Genomic DNA, 8,658 nt, shown 5'->3' with positions numbered 1-8,658 from the left:
TACTATATTAAAATTATTTTTATATGTGTGTGGTGGTGTGTGTGGTTTGTGTTTGTGTGTGTGTGTGTGTTTGTCTGGTTGTGGTGTGTGTGTGTGTATTTATCCACCAACACACACCCACACACACACACATTATTATATTTTTACATATATATATATAATATATTATATATTATATATATTTTAATCTTTTTTGTGTGGGGTGTGGGGTTTTTGTGTTGTGTGTGTGTGTGGGTTTTGTGTTGTGTGTTGGTTGTATATATTAGATGGAATCAAATGATAGATAGATGATAATAGATCAAAACAGATTATAGATAATAGATAGATGATATATAGCCCGATAGATGGATCGATAGGTAGATGAATATTATACACGTATACATATTTTCTCTATATATATATATTTTATTATATATCTTATTAATTATATATTCTTTAATCCTATACTGGGGTGGTGTGTGTGTGTGTGTTTTGTGTGGTGTGTGGTGTGGGGTGTGTGTGTGTTATATATATATATCTATAATATATATATATTATTACTTATATTATATTATTATATTGTGTGTTGTGTGTTTTGTGTGTGTGTGTGTGGTGTGTGTGTGTTTGTGTGTGGTGTGTGTGTGTTTTGGGGTCTGGGGTGTGTGTGTGTGTGTGTGTGTGTGTGTGTGTGTTTTGTATTTATACACCCACACCCACACCACACACGCACCACACAACACACACACACACACACCACACACACACACACACACCACACCACCCCCAATATATTTATTTTTATATATCTTACATATATATTTATACTATTATCTATCTATATTTGTTGTGTGGTGTGTGGGTGTGGTGGTGTGTGTGTGTGTGTGTGGGTGTGTGTGGGGTTTTGTGTTTTGTGTGGTTTTTGTGTGTGTGTGGGGTTTGTGTGTGTGTGGTGTGTGTGTGTGTGTTTGTGTGTGTGTGTGTGTGTGTGTGTGTGTACATATAACGTACAAACATAGTATATATACATATATATTATATATTATATTATATATAATAATTTTATACATAAATTATATATATATATCTTATATATATTATATATTATGTATGTATGTTATAGTATATATATATATATATATATTATATATATATTATATAATATTTTATATTTATATATAATACATGTATAATTAATAGGGAACAAATAGTGAATATTAAGTTTCATTAAGTATAGTACCAAACGTGTGAAAAATTAAGAATAAATATCAAATATCAAGTATTCTTAAGCATAAAGTATCATAGGCGTTAGATATCAAGTATAAACATTTAATATCAGGTGTCATTAAGCATAAGGCATCATAAGTGCTAAAATACAAATAACAAGCCTTAAGCATTCAATATATATAATTCTGAATGAGATAAAGAGAAAATGAAGAGAACAGCCAACAACTACAAAGCGTAAACGCCACATATTTTAATCTGGAACTTCAGAATATTCCGCATTTTTGTACAGAGCAGCCAGTCTCATCAAAGTTACTTCAAAAAGTCCCAGCAAGCCTTTTATGGTAGACATGTACGGCCCAATAACAAAACTGTTACATTTTTTCACGATGTAGCACTATGCAAAATGAAAGTTAGAAAGAAAAAAAAATACATATGTATATAGATATATACATATGTATTGATTGATAATACATAAATACATACGCATAACCACCCCAGACACCTCCCCCCCCCCAAAAAAAATATAGATAGGATAGATTAGATAGATAGATAGATAGATAGATAGATTAGATAGATATAGATATGTATTTTATTTTATATATAATATATATTATATATATTATATATATATATATACTATATATATATATATATATAATATCTATAAAATATATATATATTTAATATAAATATATATATTTTTGTGTGATATATATATAAATAATAATATATATATATATATATATATATATATATATATTTATATATATATTATATATATATTAATTATATATATATATATAAATATATATTATATATATACATATACACCGCACAACACAACACACATACACACACCACACACAACACACCACACACCACCCACACCCCACACACACCCAACACCACCCCACACAATATATATATATATATATATTATATATATATATATATATATATTATATATATAGTATTTTTACATGATATATATTTCGGTTATATGTTGTTCTATTATATAAACTAAAATTTTATATTACTTTATATAAAATATTATCTGTGTGGGGGTGTGTGGGGTGTGTGTGTGTGGTGTGTGTGGTTTGTGTGTGTGTGTGTGTATGATGTGTTGGTGTGTGTGTTGTGTGTGGTGTGTGTGTGTGTGTGTGTGTGTGGTGTGTGTGTGTGTGTGTGTGTGTCGTGTGTGTGTGTACATATTATTATTATATAAAAAAAAAAAATTTTTTTATAATTATAATATATATTAATATATATTTTATTAATTTTTATAATAAAAAATATATATATATATTAATTTATTTTTTTAAATTTTTATATATAATAAAATTATAAAAAAAAATAAAAAACCCCCCCCAAAAAAAAAAAAAAAAAAAAACCCCATAAAAACCACAAACATATTTTAAAAAATTTTATTTATATATTTTAATATATATTATATTTTAAAAATTTAAAATAATTATTTTTAAATTTTTATATTTTATAATTAATAATAAAATACAAATTTTTTTTTTTTTTTTTTTGGGGGGGGGGGGGGGGGGGGGGGGAAAAAAAAAAAAAATTTTTTTTTTTTTTTTTTTTTTTTTTTTTTTTTTTGAAATTTTTAAATTTTTGGGGATTAATGGGGAAAAATTTTTTTTAAATAATTTTATACTTTAAAATTATTTGGTTGGTTTTTTTTTTTTGGTTTGGTTTTTTATATTTTTTTTTTTTTAAATTTGGTTTTTTGGGTTTTTTTTTTTTTTCTTTTTTTTTTTTATTTTTTTTTAAAAATTTTTTTTTTTTCCCTTTATTTTATTTTATTTTTTTTTTTTTTTCCCTTTGGGGGTTTTTTTTTCCTTTTTTTTTCTTTCTTTTTTTTTTTTTTTTTCCCCCCCCCCCCCCCTTTTTTCCCCCCCCCCTTTTCAAAAAAATTTTTTTTCCCCCCCCCCCCCCCCAAAAAAAAAAAAAACCCCCCTTTTAAAGGGAAAAAAATTTTTTTTTTTTTTTTTTTTAAAAAAAATTTTTTTTTTTTTTTTTTTTTTTTTTTTTTTTTTTTAAAAAATTTAAAAAAAAAAAAAAATTTTTTTTTTTTTAAAAAATTAAAAAAAAAGGGGGGGGGGGTTTTGGGGTTTTTTTTTTTAAAAAAAATTTTTTTTTTTTTCCCTGGGGGCCCCCCCCAAAAAAAAAAAAACCCCCAACCTTTTCCCCCAAAAAAACGCCTCGCCTGGTTTTTTTAAAATTTCTGTTTTCAAACTGCATTACCCCCAAAAGGGGGGTTTTTTTCACCCCCTTTTTTTTAAAAAGGGAAAAAGTGTTTTTTTTTTTTTTTTTTTTAAAATTTTTTCTTTTTATTTTTCTTTTTTTTATTTTTTTTTCTTATTTTTTTTTTTAAAAATTTTTTTTTTTTTAAAAAAAAAATTTTTCTTTTTTTTTTAAAATTTTTTTCCCCGTCCCTTTTTTTTTCCTCGTTTCTTTTTTTTTTTCCTTTTTTTTTTTCCCCCTCCCTTTTTCCTTTTTTCTTTTTCTTCCCTTTTTGTTTTTTTTTTTTTCTTTTGGTTTTTTTTTTCCCTTTTCCTTTGTTTTGTTTGTTTTGCCGTTATTCGCGGAAAAAAAGGTTGAAAGGGAAAGTAAAAGAAAAAAATTTTTCCTTTTTTACCTTTTTAAAACCCGGGCCCAACCCCCCAACCGGAAAAAATCTCCCTTTTTTAGGCTCAAAATTTCACCCGTCTCTCCCGAGGGGGCGTACATCGCCCACAGATCTCAGTGTGACAAATGCAGATGGAAATGTAAATGACAGTGGATAGCTTCACGATGGAAGAGATGTAATTGACGTGTTTCGATTAAATCTGCATCAGAAATAGGCAATACAATACTGATGGAGAGGTAATCAGAACGAGTTCATTACATTTCCTATGCTGTAATGCTATTCATTTGTTTTTTACTTCCCAACACACACTAGGTTAGTTGTTAGGTATAACAATAGCTAGAAAAATAGATAGTAGAAAATTAGATGATCGAAAATAAAACACAGAAGTAGCTATAATAAATTTTTATAATATAATAAATTTGTTAATTCCATTTGTTACAATGCTTATTCTTATGTTTGGTGTGGATGTCTGTTTTGCTTCTAAATTACCCCCTGTGTGCAAGGAATTGCCGGGGGGATACCCTTTGGGTTTGAACCAGGGCCCCCATTTTTTCTAACAAACGTTATCCTGGTAGGTAGAGTATGTAGTTACGGTAGTAGATTGCTAATCTATGTTTTTCTTTCTATGTCTTTTTGTTTATTAATCTCTTTTCCAGTAAATCAATTCCTGTCTTGTAATACGTCCGTTTTAAATGCACTGATATTTGCCCGAGGCTTATGTATCACAGTATTTTACTTCTGTATCATGTGATCCGTAAGTAGACTGTAATTGTTTTTCTTTAAATATGAATTTGATTACTATCTTTTTAGGTTATCATAGTAATTACTACTGATTCTATTTTTTGGATACTAATATTACTATTCTTGTTACTCTTGTCACAAATATTAGTATGATTCCCATCATTATTATCATCATTATCACTACCATCATTTATGCAGTCGTAATCATAATCATTACTATCATCAACTCTATCATTCTAATTTAATCCAGTATTATATTCCCTTTCATCCCTCTCGTGCTGAAAACATCCACTCACAATTCAAAGGCCAATCATAAATCAAAGACAAGTCCTAATATCCATGCTTATAAATCTCTTACACTGAGGAAACTCGGCAAAGCAACGTCGCCTTGATCGCTCTACACCTGTAAATCGCCAGTTGGATCACATGATAATCTCCCTTGCAGAGCTGATTAGAGTGTTAATTCCTCATTAGTAATCCTCAGTCTAGCAGAGGCAACACAAGTACAGGTAACATGACCTAAATCACCAAGCTGTGTATTATTATTGTTGGTCCTTTTTCATTTTCTTAACACGTGTGACTTGGAAAATTTATACTGTGGGTTTCATACATGATGATGAAGTAATTGTAATAACGATGATAATAATAATGATGATAATAAGGACAATAATGGTAATAATGATAATAATGACAACAATAATAATATCAATAGAGGTATTAATAATGATAAAATTAATGATAATGATTATAATAATAATAATGATAATATAACTGTAATGATGGTTATGATAATTTTAATGATAGTTATTATAATGATGATAATAATAATAATGATAATAATTATAATAATAGTAATAATGCTAATGTCACAGAAAAGTATAACAGAACAGCAATAATGATAATTATAGTAGCAATAGGCATGATGATAATAATGATAGTGATAATAATATTGATGATAATTATGATAAGGGTGATGATTTATGTTAGTAATCATGATGATAATGATGATAATAATGACAATAATGATAATGATAATGTTAATAATAATGATAATAATAATAATCATAATAATAATAATAATAATAGTAGTAGTAATAATAATAATAATAATAATAATAATAATAATAATAATAATAATAATAATAATAATAATAATAGTAGTAACTTTAATCATAATGACAATAATACTGATACTGATGATAAGGATGACAGTAATACTACTATCAATAATAACCGTAATAAGTATAAAAAGCATCATTACCCATACCTCTTATTTATATATGTAATCGGCCACTTACTTGTTTTGACTCCTTTTTTTCATACGCTCTTTCTCTTCCTCCTCCATTACATTCATCTATCCCCTCACTCAATCCGCTGTTGGCCATTTTTTCTTCCCCCGTCTGCTATCACTCTCCCTTTCACTCCCTACGTTTTGCCCCTTCTCAGTACCCCCTCTTCCCCTTCTCAGGTCGTACCCCCGTTTCCCTCTCCTTTCCCCTCTTCTCCAGTAGCCCCTTCTTTTTTCCCCAAGCGCCATACCTTTTTCCTCTCTCCCTCCCCAACGCACTAATAACCACCTGATCTTCCTTTATTCCCTCTGTCCTTCCAATTTCCATCTTCTCTCATCCCCATCCCCCAACCATCCCCTTTCGCCTCCCTTACCTCCTAATCCTCTTCTCTCTTCTTTCCCCTTCCCTGTTCCTTCCTTCCCCTTTCCTTTATCCTTCCCTCAACTTCCTTCTCCTGTCCTCCCTTTCCCTCCCCTTCCTTCCCCTTCCCTCCTTTTCTTTCCCCTACCCTCCCCTTCTCTCCCCTTCCCTTTCCCCTTCCCTTTCCCCTTCCCTTTCCCCTTCCCTCCGCTCTTATCGTCCTCATTTCCACACATCTTGCTCCACACCTGTCTTCAATCTGAACTCTGGAGCATCCTCCTTTTCTTCTACACCTGAAGACCTCTTCCAGAAACGCCTCCTCCTCCTCCTCCTCCTCCTCTTCCACCACCACCTCCACCTCCTCCTCCTCCTCTTCTTCTTCCACTTCCATCTTCTCCTTCATCTCCATTTCCAAATCCTCCTCCCTTCACCACCATTACCACCACTTCCACCTCCTCCTCCTCCACCTCCTCTTCCTCCGCCGCTTCCACAACCTTTTTTCTCATCTTTCTCTTCCTTCTCAACCACCTCATCTTCCACCTCCTCCACTTCTTCCACTACCTCCACCTCTTCCTTCACCACCACCTCCTCCTCTTCCACCGCCACCACATATTTCTCCTCCACCTCCTCCTCCTCCTCCATTATCTGGATTGGCTCTCGCTTCAAAGATCCCGGAGCAGCCAAGCCCAGGACTTTTAAACACTATGAGTATGGTGTGTGTTGTCTTACGGGGGAGGGGGGTGCACTGTGCTAAGAGATTGTACCATGGAAGCACAGTACTCCTGCTCTTCCACGCTTCAGTTGCTTCCTTCTTCTGCTGTCGCTCTTTATCCCTTTGTGTTTCTCGTCTCTTCATCAGTCTGTGTCAGTTCTTTCTTTCAGTCTAACAATTCCTATTCTCTGTCATGCTCTCTCATTTTCTGATTCTCTCTCTCCCTCTCTCTCTCTCTCTATCTATCTATCTATCTATCTATCTATCTATCTATCTACCTACCTACCTACTTATATATATATATATATATATATATATATATATATATATATATATATATATATATATATATATATATATGTATATATATGTAGTTATATCTTACTGCTTGTCAGTCTATTTATCTATCTATTTGTCTGTCAATCTATTCATCTACCTATCTATTATTTCATTTATCTGTCAATTTACTTATTTGTCCACTTATCTGTGTGCCTTTCTATCTATGTATCTACCTAGCTATCCATCTATTGATTTACTTATCTAGATTAGCTGGCTAACTATCTATTTATTTGTCTGCCTTTTTATCAGTCTGTCTGTCTGTATATGTATCTATATGTCTACCTATCCTTCTATCTGTCTATTAATTTATCTTTCTATATACCAGTCTATTTATTTATCTTTCTATGTATCTGTCTATTTATTTATATTTCTATCTATCTGTCTATCCATCTTCTTATCTATCTATCTGTTTACTTATCTATCTACTTATCAATCTCTCTACTTTCTATCTCCTCCCTCTCGTGTTTTCCTTCACTTTTCATTCTTTATTGTTTTCTTCTCCACATTTCCACTTTTTATTTTGAGTTGTCGTCTCCTCTGATGCGCTTCTTTACAATTATCATCATTGTTTCCTTGTTTTTGTACCATTTCTCTATCTGTCTGCATTTTCTATTATTTTTGTCAGTTTGTCTGTTTGTCTGTCTACTTGCCTCTGTCTCTTTTTCTCTCTCTTATTTCTCTCAGTCTCTCTTATCTCTCTTCTCTCTCTTCCTTCCTTTCTCGTTCTCTATCTTTCTTCTCTCTCTTGTCCCCTGCCCTCTCTCTCTCTCTCTCTCTCTCTCTCTCTCTCTCTCTCTCTCTCTCTCTCTCTCCTCTCTCTTTCTCTCTGTACCACATATAGATATCAAAAACAACGACAAACTTTAAACATGTCTCGAGGCCAGAACAAACTCGTTAGTGAAACAGGAAGAAAATTATGCGTAGACTTTTTTACCTGACTCTTATTCTTATTCTTCACGTGGAGTTTGAACATTGGTTAATAATCACATTTCTCTTATTCAGAAAGTCCCACAAATGCAGTATATGTTTGGTTTTATGGTCTTGAAAGAACAGGTACCTACAAAAAAAATTATAATATATATATATATATATATATATATATATATATATATATATATATATATATATATATATATATATATATATATATATATATGTGTGTGTGTGTGTGTGTGTGTGTGTGTGTGTATGTATATATGTATGCATATATATATGTATATATATATATTCTTAAAAGATATATATATATATATATATATATATATATATATATATATATATATATATATACATATATGTATGTATGTATGTATATTATATATATATATATATATATATATATATATATATATATATATATATATATATATATA

Source organism: Penaeus monodon, chromosome 5 (genome assembly GCF_015228065.2).
Source record: "Penaeus monodon isolate SGIC_2016 chromosome 5, NSTDA_Pmon_1, whole genome shotgun sequence".
NCBI classification, from domain to species: domain Eukaryota; kingdom Metazoa; phylum Arthropoda; class Malacostraca; order Decapoda; family Penaeidae; genus Penaeus; species Penaeus monodon.
This window is presented reverse-complemented; position numbering follows the sequence as displayed.